Below are 12332 nucleotides of genomic sequence, written 5' to 3' on the forward strand. Positions count from 1 at the left end.
GGATGTGCTGGGATTCTAGACATTTCTGATATCGAATTTGGTTTTACGTAGGTTCTGGGGATCGGAACTCAGACCTGCACACAAATGCTTTTAGCCACTGAGTCTTTCCCCAGGCTTTTCCTTGGCCTCTCCAGTAGCTGGGATTACAGGCCTGCCCCATTGTACCATCACGCCTGGGTTAATTTTTATTTTTCTATTTCGGTCATCGGTGTTTGTCTTTTGTGGAACAGTTCTTCCTTTCTTGTGTGTAAGTGAATGCTATAATTCCCTTCTGAATATTTGTATGTGGGATTAAGAAGCTTAGCCGAACGCATTGAGAGCACACTCATGGATAAACCGCATAGCATGAGTCTTTGCAAGTGAAGGGATTGGTACAATCCATGCTGCCTGAGCAGCCCAAGTCCTTAGGATGAGGACGAGGGCACCATGACCAGGTGGCTCACTGCATGAGTGGCCCATGCAAAGGCCTAGACTCCACCAACACTGTGCTCAGACACCAGAGTTTCCACAGGAATGCAGCTGGGGTGGAGCGAGCCTAAAAGTGCTTCCATGAGCTTCAGCAGCGGACTGCACAGCTGTTCCCTTCTGTCCTTTCTCACACGTGACATAGGAGCTTTGAAGGGTGTGCAAGGCACAGGTGAGCATCTGAGCTGGAATATTCAGAGATCTTAATGATTGCTGAGGGGTCACGTGGCTCATTGATTGCTGGGAGCTGCTCCCACCTACACCCTTTCCTCAGGCTTTCTTTTCCAAGAGCATTCGTGAGACACAACCCAGACTCAAGGAAACTGGGTGTGGGGCACCCATGAGAACTGAATGAAAACCATCCTCATGGAAAACATCCCTGATTCAGGGGAATTGGGGCCCCAGGGTCTGGTTGGGATCCTCTGGACCCCACAACTCCTGGGTTCAAAGAAGTTGCACTTGATACTGAACTGGATTTTCATGGTTGTGTTGAGAGCAATCGGAGAGTGGTATAAAAATCACTCAGATGGCAGGGGCGAGGCAGACCTCGCTCCTGAGCTTACTCCTCTGAGTGCACACATGCCCTGCCTTCCAGGGAGCGTTGTCTCGGTGCTGATTTCTCTGGGGCAGGTCCCGGCTGTTTTGATCATAAAAAGAGAAAGAGCTATAAGAGTATGTTCTTGTGGGGGAAGGGGGTACCCCGACAGGGCCCATGCTGAGGCACCCCTTCCCCCTGAGGGACCAACCACCCTCCAGAATAGCATAGAACAGAGTTTATTTAGGGCATGGGGAGGGGAGTTAAGAGGGTAGTAGAGGCAGAGAGAAACGCAGAGAGAAGGAGAGAGTAGACAAGTGGAGGCCGCCCATGACCACGTGGAGAGAGGAGGGAAGGGAATGGGGAGCAAGTGTAAGAGAGAGAGAGGAGGGGCCAAGCAGCCCCTTTTATAGAGCCAAGCCAACCTGGCTGTTGCCAGGTAACCGTAGGGAGGAGCATACTGGCAGCTGGCAGGAACTGTGGGGGTGGAGTTTAGACAGAATACCAACACCAAAAGCCTCTTCCACAGCTACACAGGGCCCTTGCTATTTGCTTGTGTGTTTGTTTTTCTCAAGTAGCCCATGGATGCTTAAGAATGGGGATCAAGTCTGGGTTCTCTTGGTTTGTCTTTGAAGCCTTTCCTATGTAGTTCTTGGGATCAAATCAGGAGGCATTGAACGCTGGGGTGGGAGGTTAGGGGCACAGAATTGCCAAGAATGAAAAGATTGTGGCAATCTCTATGAGCATCTTTCTTGCATCTATATGAGATTGTGGCAGGACAGGAGTGACTGACACCAAGATTAACATATGAGAGGCAGGGTTAGAGAGATGGCTCAGGACTGGTGCCTCTTCCAGAGAACTCAGGTAAAATTCCCAGCATCCACAAGGTGGTGAATAACCATTAGTAACTCCAGTCTCAGGGGCTCCAATGGCTTCCTCAGGCTGCTGCAGGCACCTTACATACACGATACATAGACATACCTGCAAGTAAGACACCCATGCATATAAAATAAAATTTAAAACTAACAAGATTAGATGGGAGGGGTTCAAGAGCTGGCTCAGTGGTTAATAAGGGCTTGCTGCTCTTCCAGAGGACCTGAGTTCAGTTCCCAGCACTCAAAGCTGCCTATAACTCCAGCTTCAGAGCCCCTGACATCTTTTTGGGCACCTGCATACACACATATATACCCATACACACACACACACACACACACATGCACACATTCACACACACACACTTTAAAATTAGGTTAACATATAAATGAAGTGAATTGGCAGAAAATGAAACCCTTCCCTACCTGAAATACAGGGAGCAAACTGAGCATGTAATAGGAAAGCCCACCGTATACAGCCATAAAAGGTGTGGACACCATGTCAATAACCTGTTAATAATATGCTAATAGTAACATATTAGTAATAAGGGCCACGATACTGCCTGCCCTGGTGCTTTGTAGCATAAGCCCTTTCTAGGCTCTCTAGCCGCTCTCTTAATAAACTGTCTCCATTACTATTTCTAACCACGCGCCCCAGATACAAGTCCTTTTCCTGGGTCATAGGAACCTAGAGAATTCTGTGAGTGCCCTAGGACTCAGATCTGCACCAATAACAAGTTAATGTCCTGGGCAGGGGCCCAATGTCTAGTTACACAGTGGCCTGTGCCTGTTTAATTTCAAATTCCACCAGCTGCTTTCGAATCATACTGTATTGCAGCAACACCAGGCTCCCGGTCCCTCAGCTGTAAGACTGCTCACCCCTCCTTGAATCGAGCGTGCTCTGATTTGTCCTGAACAGTCTGATGCACATGGTGGATGATCTCCTCCCTGCCCGTCTTCTGAGGTTGCTTTCTCTGCGTTCACAGACATTCCTTACAGTGTCTTTGCCATCTTGCTCTCTCTCCAGCTCCGAGTGTTTGCCATCTCGCCTGAGTCTTTGTTTCCTCTCTTGTCACTGCAATACGTTTTCCCGATGAAGGCAACTTAAGAAAGGACAGGTTTATTTTAGCTCACAATCCAAGGTGAGTCCACCAGGGTGGGGAGCCGAGGCAGCAGGACCTTGAGGCAGCTGATTACATTGTATGCACAGTCAGGAGAGCAATGAATTCATGCTCAGCTCACACTGTTTTATACAGTCCAGGACTGGTGCCTAGGGGATGGTTCCACCTACAGTGGGCAGTTCTTGCCCACTTCAGTTAAAACTTAGCTTGCACAGAGATCTAGTCTCAGGCATGCTCCCAGGGAATAAAGGCCTGTCTAGTAGACAATGAACAAGAGCCATCAGGTTGGCCCATCAAATACATCACAACTTTAACAACAGCCCAACATCCAGGAGAGGAATGGCTGTTGGTGAGCCCCTTTCCTTTTTGCCCAGACTCTGTATCTACTCTGAGGCTTACCTAGCCAGTCACCCCATCCTCAGCCTCCTTTAATCAGAATGGGTTTCCTTTCCTTACTTGGGAGATTCAGGGATGGAGCTCACATGCATTACTTTTCTGTTGCTGTGGGGAAATAACTGGCGGAAACCACCTTGGGAAGAAAGGTTTATTTGGGATGCAGTTCATCATGGTGGGGAGCTGTCAGCAAGACAGCGAATCACATTTCATCTGCACACAGCCAAAGAGAGGGAGGGAGAGAGCATGAGGGGGAGAGAGGGAGACAGAGGGAGGGAGGGGGGAAGAGAGGGAGGGAGAGAGAGACTATAGAACCTCAAATCCCACCTCCTGTGATTCCTACCCCCAGTACTTCCTCCAGCAAGGCTCTACCTCCTAATTGTTCCATAGCGCTCCCCACACATACACACACAATGGCAACACCCACTGGGGACCAAGTATGCAAGCACAGAAGCCTACTGGGGACACTTCTCATTCAAACCACAATTGTAACCATATATAATGCTGATATATGTCCACTTCCTGTTCCACTCTGTGCTCATTAAAATGTAAGGAATGTATTCCAGTGTAAGGTGCAGTGTTCTGAAATGCCTACCCAATTTCATTTCATCCTAAAAGTCCATACACAGTTGTCCTGACCCACTTTGGTAGCAGTGCTTTTAAAAACAATTTCATTATTAATATTAATAATCATGGACATAATAATTCTTGGTTGAGAAGTCAGAACTGTATATATTTTAGTATGGAATATGGTGTTTGGATATACATAAGATGTGGGGTGATTAAATAAAGCAGAGATCCAGCTCAGCCCAGAACAAATGTGTGGCATTCATGACATGATCAACATAGATCTGTCTCTGCATTTTAGTTCTAGCTTGACACTCAGTTTGGTTATTTCTAGGTAATGAGAATATTTTATTTTAACTCAGTATTCCAGCTCTGTGAAGATAAATCACCTGCCCTCCCTCCTCCCTTCTGCCCTCTCTTCTTCTTCCCTCCCCTCCTCTCCTCTCCCCTTCCGTCCTCTCCCCTCCCCTCATCCCCTCTTCGTTCTTCTCTTTTCCTCCCCTCCCCTCTCCTTTTCCTCCTTTTCTCTCTCTTCCCTTCCCCTCCCCTCTCACCATCTCTTCTCTCCTTTCTTTTTCACCCTTTTGCTCCCTCTTGTTCTTAGTCCCCTCTTCTTCCATTTTCATTTCTTCTCTCTCTTCTTCCTTTAAATTCTCTCTCTCTCTCTCCCTCTCCCTCTCCCCCCCCTCGTATATTTATTCTTCTCAACGAAGTTTAAAATGCTATCATCAGACTGCAGAGAACCCTCATGCAGGGCTCTGATTCGAATTCCTTTGGAAGGTTTGGTGTTTTACAGCCTGCAGTCTTCTCACTCAAGAATTCAATGTATCTCTCCATTCTCTCTCTCTCTCTCTCTCTCTGTCTCTCTCTCTCTCTCTCTGTCTCTCTCTCTCTCTGTCTCTCTCTCTCTCTCTGTCTCTCTCTCTCTCTCTCTCTGTCTCTCTCTCTCTCTGTCTCTCTCTCTCTCTCTCTCTGTCTCTCTCTCTCTCTCTCTCTCTGTCTCTCTCTCTCTCTCTCTGTCTCTCTCTGTCTCTGTCTCTGTCTCTCTCTCTGTCTCTCTCTGTCTCTCTCTCTCTCTGTCTCTCTCTGTCTCTGTCTCTCTCTCTCTCTCTGTCTCTGTCTCTGTCTCTCTCTCTGTCTCTCTGTCTCTCTGTCTCTCTCTGTCTCTGTCTCTCTCTCTCTCTCTGTCTCTGTCTCTGTCTCTGTCTCTCTCTCTCTCTGTCTCTCTCTGTCTCTGTCTCTCTCTCTCTCTCTCGTTTTACACTATTCCCGTGAAGTTCTGCGTAGGCCTAGTTGGGATTATTCTGAGGCAGATTTATGTGTGTGCTTTAAAGCCTTCTTTTACTTTAGATCACATATCTTTGCATGTGTGCCTCCATAGGTGTGCGTACATGAAGGAAGCTGTTCACAGAGAGGGTTTTGATCCTCTCTAACTGGAGTTACAGAAGGTTGGGAGACACCGTGTGACCGCTGGGAACTGAACCTGGGTCCGATGGAAGAGCAGCTCTAAAGGCTGAGTCACCTCCATAGCCTGCCCATGGGTGTGGCCATTGTTTGTAGAATTATTGTCATATTTTCTAGCTCCTCACTGTGAATAAAGGACTCACTATTTACTGTCTACAGGCAGATATTTAGTAAGTTGCTTTTAATACCTCAGTAGTTTTTACCTGATCTTCTCTGTTTTGCAGGGAGACTTTTTGATATAAAATGGCTCATTTTTGTTGCTGGCTTTCTTGCACTTCGCTGAAGAAAGATACTTTGCTAGGACAGTCACCAGCCACCATTTTTAAATTTGTTTTTGAGGCCCAGAGCACATAGACACATTCCTCAGGTTGGACTGACTGTTGGCCACCTACAGACAAGGGAAGTCCTTGCCACCTCATTCCCTAAAGACCAATCAGTTTAAAAGTCACACTGTTCTGCCAATCACATTGTGCCTGATAACTGCTCCTCTGATCAGGCTGCGCAAGGTTGCCACCTCACCTTCAGGTGAAGGATGACCCCAATGCATTGGAACAATAAATTCCTCTTGCTTTTTGCATGGATCCCTGACTCTGCGTTTTTCACTCAGGGGTCCCCGGTAAGCTAAGGCTTATCAGAGTCTTACATATGTGGGGGCCCTTTCCCCCCATAGCAAGCTTCCTCTGGAACCCGATTGCACTAAGAACTGTGGTCAGAGGTGGACTATTGGCCTCTGCATGTGCCTGTCAGTTTCTATCCACGCAGGGTGTGGTTTGTTCCCATGTCACTTCTAACGAGATGCCTTGATCTAGGGGCAGACATACTTCATACTTCTGCTAGCTCTCTTTGTTTTCATTCTGTTGTGCTGTGCCTTTTTAATAGACATCTACATGTGTGCATGCCAATACACATCCCTGAGCCTTTCAAGAGAAATCTGAACTATTTCTTCTCTTGATGGCCTAGGTGTGCATAGTCTTTCTGTCATCCTTTCTATACCTTGTATTTGTCTTCTCTTGTATTTTCTCTTCCCCGCTATGCATTATTCGAGGTTTGTTGCTTTTCTTAGTGATCTTGTAGGTTTATTTCTATTTTTTATTGTCAATAGTGGTGACTTCAGGCGTCAAACACAAACACATACATCTCCCATCCCCCTTACACATGCCCATCGCCCCACACCCACGCAGGACCTCTGGCAACCATCACTGTCAAGAAGGACCAGTATCCACTTGTTCCTTCATGCAGCACAAAGTACCCTGGTTACATGTGTTTTGGCTTAAATCCTAACAAAACACAGAAGCCATGTCAAATGTGGCTTAAATGGCTAATGGATTATTTTCCAAAATTACATGAAATCTGAAGACAAATTTAGCTTCGGATCAGTGAGCTCATAGTGTAAGTACCACCATCTTTGTAAACCTTTTCCTCATGGCAATAAAATGGCAAAGGGGTGTGGATAGGAAGGAATTGTGGACAGGAAGAAAATATGGACATGAAGGGAGGAGGTGTGGCCCAGAAGGAAGTATGGGTAGAAACAGAAGTATGGGCAGGAAGGGAAGAAGTGTGGACCAAATGGAAATGTGGGCAGAAAGGAAGTGTGGGCAGGAAGGAAGTGTGGGTAGGAAGGAAGTGTGGGTAGGAAGGAAGCGTGAGCAGGAATGGAGGAAATATGGACATGAAGGAAGATGTGTGGCCCAGAAGGAAGTGTAGGAAGGGAGAGAGGAATTATGGGCAGGAAGAGAGGAAATGTAGGCAGGAAGGGAGGAAGTGTGTGCAGAAAGAGAAGAAGTGTAGGTAGAAAGGAAGGCCATGTGGGTAGGAAGAGAGGAAGTGTGGGAAGGGAGGGAGGGAGGAAGTGTGGGCAGGAAGGGAGAAGTATGGACATGAAGGAAGAGGTGTGGCCCAGAAGGAAGTGTAGGAAGGGAGAGAGGAATTATGGACAGGAGGAGATGAAATGTAGGCAGGAAGGGAGGAAGTGTGTGCAGAAAGAGAAGAAGTGTAGGCAGAAAGGAAGGACATGTGGGTAGGAAGAGAGGAAGTGTGGGAAGGGAGGGAGGGAGGAAGTGTGGGCAGGAAGGGAGGAAGTATGGACATGAAGGAAAAGGTGTGGCCCAGAAGGAAGTGTAGGAAGGGAGAGAGGAATTATGGGCAGGAAGGGAGGAAGTGTGTGCAGAAAGAGAAGAAGTGTAGGCAGAAAGGAAGGACATGTGGGTAGGACGGGAGGAAGTGTGGGCAGGAGAGAACTCACTCAGCCTCTGAGGCATCAGCATGCTGTTGTTCTAGCTGCAATGCCCTCTGCAGGAATGTTTCTGGAAAGTAACTATTTCATCGTAAAATTATAAGATCACTTATAAGCAGTCACTTAAAATGCAGGGTGATTTTGAATCTCCCCAGGGCATAGTAGGAGGGCCAGGCACATTAGTGGAGCCATCTTCAGTTTACTCACGAACCACAGCCACCTGACTGGCTCTGCTTAAATTGCCAAATTCCATACCCTTTATTCTATGATCTCATTTTTTATCTACACTTCATTCCGACATGATTACCTTTTCATATTCCAAGTAATAACAAAACACATTTTCTTTCAGATAATTTGTATCAAGTTATCTGTGTGAAAAGCTCCTTCAATAAAAAACAGGCCTAACAAAGACTGTGTGAGCGTCAGGAGTAAACAGATAATTATCTTGGCTGGTTCGGCTCTCAGTGTGGCCCTGCTCTGTGTCGAGGGTCTGCGCCTCTCCTTTGTTTCAGTCATCTGTGGCCGTGCAGCTTGTGTGGTTGCACAATGAGGCGTTGGGAGCCCTGCAGCGGTGGAGTGCTGCTTGAGGTGGCCCTGTGTTGTTTCTAGGCCACTTGTGTTGTGACTGCTGCATAATGGAATGTGCCTCGCATCCGTGTGGATATTTCTCTGAAAATGACTTCTATTTATGCTGCAAAGTTTGTATAATTATACACTGTACAGCTGGTTCTCGGTTAGACAGTACTCCCTGGGAAGAAGTGTGGAGAAGAATTGTGTTAAAGAATGTGAGTGAGGGGCACAACTCCGTGAAGTCTCTGAGCATATAAAGAAGTCACACCATAGGGTCCGGTTCTGGTCTTCTGTCTCCAGGATGCGGCTGGGGCTCCTTAGTCATTCTCTCTAAACTTCAGTTCATGAACCTTATAAATTTTTATAAATTCATTTATAAAATCAGGTTGATATATTAGAGGATTATTGGGAGGATTAGAGATTCCGTGAAAGGGTTCAGAATGCTAAATGAAACCCCCCTTCAACCTTGCATGTCTTCCGTCTCCACAAATCTTCAACTCCACTTTGGTTTAATAATTAACGTGGAAACTGAACTTGGAGAAAGCCTGTCTTGCTCAGCTCTGCTTGTGAGAGCGCTGTGAGGAATACGACTTATTTTTATTCTAATCATCGTTTCTCTGGGGACGTTTGTACCCGGTAGGATGGTCATAGCACCAGCGTACTGCCACTTAAAGGGACCCATCTCTAGATGCCCCACCTGGGCACGGCTGTGTTTGGATGGATGGCGTGCACAGCTGAGAAGGACAGCAAACCCCAGGGGATCCGGGAGGCACTGCCTGGCCCTGCCCAGCAAGAATTAGGAAACCTAAATACCAGATGGCATCCTATTTGGGGGTTCTTGCTAAAATCAACCCAAGAAAAGACAGGACCTAGTACCCTGATATTTCTGCCATTTCCAGGAGGCTTCCAGTCTTCCTGTTCACCTGTGACTTGATCCTCCAGCTTCCAGGTGATGACCATGGTATTTGCAACCCCACACAGCCCTCAAGGCTGGTCTTGTGGGCATCTCTTAGCTCTTGGGTGTGGAACAGCCCCTTCGGTGGGCTCTCAAGTTTACTTGCGCAGTTTGGTTCACAGACCACTGGAAACTTGGTTGACTCAGACATCAACAGAGACCTACCTGTTGGGTTTACCGGCCTGTCTGACTAGAAATTCCAGTTGGCTCTAGAATTTCCTTAGGGGTCAAATGGGCTGGGAATCAGGGCCTTGATTCCCCACCACGCCAGGAAGGATTGTCCCAGGGACTTTGACTCAGCTTGGCAACAGGATTCCAAGGATGAGGACTCCAAGAGATAGAAGCCAGTGCCTTAGGGTTGGGTGGAGATGAGGTGCCTTGGAGTAACCCTGCTGGTACTCAGTCAGGGGCTTATGGGGCGCTACCTCTTCGAGTGTGAATGAGTTCAAAGCCAAGTCTGGCTTATCACACTGAGGATTTGGGATGGGAGAGTTTACAGCTCATTATCACTACCAGCAGGATAATTAGCATCTTCAAAGTCCAGGCTATTACCCAGCTGCCTGACTCTCTCCCACCCCACCCCCGCCCCAGGTCCACCCTCATCACTGACTTGCAGAGTTTTGAGGCACTCAGCCTCGAAGCCTCGCAGCCTTGACTTCCATCCCTCTTCTCACCGCCCTCTCCTCCTCACCCACATCTATCTCTAGCATCCTCAGGGGCTCAGCCTTATACCCCAAATACCACTCTCCTTCCTCCCCACCCTCATCCCTGTCCTCATAGCCCCTGGTTTCTACTCATTCTAATGCTGAGCAATCGTGAAGTTCAGGGTCTCAGTCACTATTTGGCTTTCTAAGGCTTTTTGGTTTTCTGAGTAGATTCATGTCTCTCCTTGAGAACGTGTGCCATCTGTTAGAGCGGTGTGTTTTACCAGGCAGCTGTTGTGTGCATGAAAGTAGCTTAATAGAACCACATCTGGCTTGCCCACTGCCCTGTCCCATGCTACATCTGAGCTCCTTGCCCTAGAGACCATGTTGACATCTGATGCAATGGAACAGCTCTGAGAGGAAGACCCTCTGGGAGGCGTTTTGGGATTGATGTCCTCACAGAAGATGAGTTGGGGAGCTCGGGACCTGCAGGTGGAGACCGTTCAGTGAAATGCTTGCATCAGTTATTTTCTGTAGCCTGGGACAAAACGCCCAATGCAAGCAACGTGTGAGAGGAAGGACTTCGTGAGAAGAAGGACTTATATTCTATCACAGTTTCAGGTGACATCTGTTCATCATGGCATTGAAGGCTTGGCAGCCAGAGCAAGCCAAAGATTCATTCATAGCATGGAGAATTAGGAAGCAGAAAGGACCAGAATCAGGGTTGTGTTCAATTCCTCAAAGCTCTTGTTAGTGATGTTCTTTTACCACCCAAGTCCCATGTCAGAGGGTTCAGCAACCTCCTCCAACAGGGCCATGAACTGGGGACCATGTTTTAAACACACAATCCCATGGAGGACATGTCACACTCACTTGTAATAGCATCGTCCACGAGCCAGAAAGAGAGACTTCTCCAGGTACCTCATCGGCCAGAGCTCCTGGACTTCAGGCCAGCAGAATCATAAAGAATGTGGTTCGACCCAGAGATGAACCCACACACCTATGGTCACTTGATCTTTGACAAGGGAGCTAAAACCATCCAGTGGAAAAAAGACAGCATTTTCAACAAATGGTGCTGGCACAACTGGCTGTTATCATGTAGAAGATTGCGAATTGATCCATTACTATCTCCTTGTACTAAGGTCAAATCTAAGTGGATTAAGGAACTCCACATAAAACCAGAGACACTGAAACTTATTGAGGAGAAAGTAGGGAAAAGCCTCGAAGATATGGGTACAGGGGGAAAATTCCTGAATAGAACAGCAATGGCTTGTGCTGTAAGATCGAGAATCGATAAATGGGACCTCATAAAATTGCAAAGCTTCTGCAAGGCAAAAGACACTGTCAATAAGACAAAAAGACCACCAACAGATTGGGAAAGGATCTTTACCTATCCCAAATCGGACAGGGGACTAATATCCAATATATATATAAAGAACTCAAGAAGGTAGACTCCATAAAATCAAATAACCCCATTTAAAAATGGGGCTCAGAACTGAACAAAGATTTCTCACCCGAGGAATACCGAATGGCAGAGAAGCACCCGAAAAAATGTTCAACATCCTTAATCATCAGGGAAATGCAAATCAAAACAACCCTGAGATTCCACCTCACACCAGTCAGAATGGGCTAAGATGAAAAATTCAGGTGACAGCAGATGCTGGCGAGGATGTGGAGAAAGAGGAACACTCCTCCATTGTTGGTGGGATTGCAAGCTTGTACAACCACTCTGGAAATCAGTCTGGCGTTTCCTCAGAAAATTGGACATAGTACTACCGGAAGATCCAGCAATACCTCTTCTGGGCATATATCCAGAAGATGCCCCAACCGGTAAGAAGGACACATGCTCCACTATGTTCATAGCAGCCTTATTTATAATAGCCAGAAGCTGGAAAGAACCCAGATGCCCCTCAACAGAGGAATGGATACAGAAAATGTGGTACATTTACACAATGGAGTACTACTCAGCTATTAAAAAGAATGAATTTATGAAATTCCTAGCCAAATGGATGGACCTGGAGGGCATCATCCTGAGTGAGGTAACCCAATCACAAAGGAACTCTCACAATATGTACTCACTGATAAGTGGATATTAGCCCAGAAACTTAGGATACCCAAGATATAAGATACAATTTGCCAAACACATTAAACTCAAGAGAACGAAGACCAAAGTGTGGACACTTTGCCCCTTCTTAGAATAGGAAACAAAACACCCATGGAAGGAGTTACAGAGACAAAATCTGGAAGTGTGACGAAAGGATGGACCATCTAGTGATTGCCATATCCAGAGATCCATCCCATGATCAGCTTCCAAACGCTGACACCATTGCATACACTAGCAAGATTTTGCTGAAAGGACCCAGATATAGCTGTCTCTTGTGAGACTATGCCAGGGCCTAGCAAACACAGAAGTGGATGCTCACAGTCAGCTATTGAATGGACCACAGGGCCCCCAATGGAGGAACTAGAGAAAGCACCCAAGGAACTAAAGGGAACTGCAACCCTATAGGTGG

At 47.0% G+C, this 12332-nt stretch overlaps 1 long non-coding RNA gene across 2 annotated transcripts; it reads left to right on the forward strand.

Annotated features, from left to right (window-relative positions):
- Window positions 1-308: 308 nt before the first annotated feature.
- Window positions 309-5571, forward strand: Gm40031. Of its 2 annotated transcripts, XR_867146.2 has the most exons (3): window positions 309-637; window positions 2900-3014; window positions 5335-5571. It is a non-coding gene; the product is annotated as a predicted gene, 40031 (long non-coding RNA). The 2 variants fall into 2 exon arrangements; XR_003954148.1 differs by lacking the exon at window positions 309-637 and having other exon boundaries at window positions 2715-3014.
- The last annotated feature ends 6761 nt before the right edge of the window (window positions 5572-12332 follow it).

Source organism: Mus musculus, chromosome 2 (genome assembly GCF_000001635.26).
Source record: "Mus musculus strain C57BL/6J chromosome 2, GRCm38.p6 C57BL/6J".
Lineage (NCBI taxonomy): Eukaryota > Metazoa > Chordata > Mammalia > Rodentia > Muridae > Mus > Mus musculus.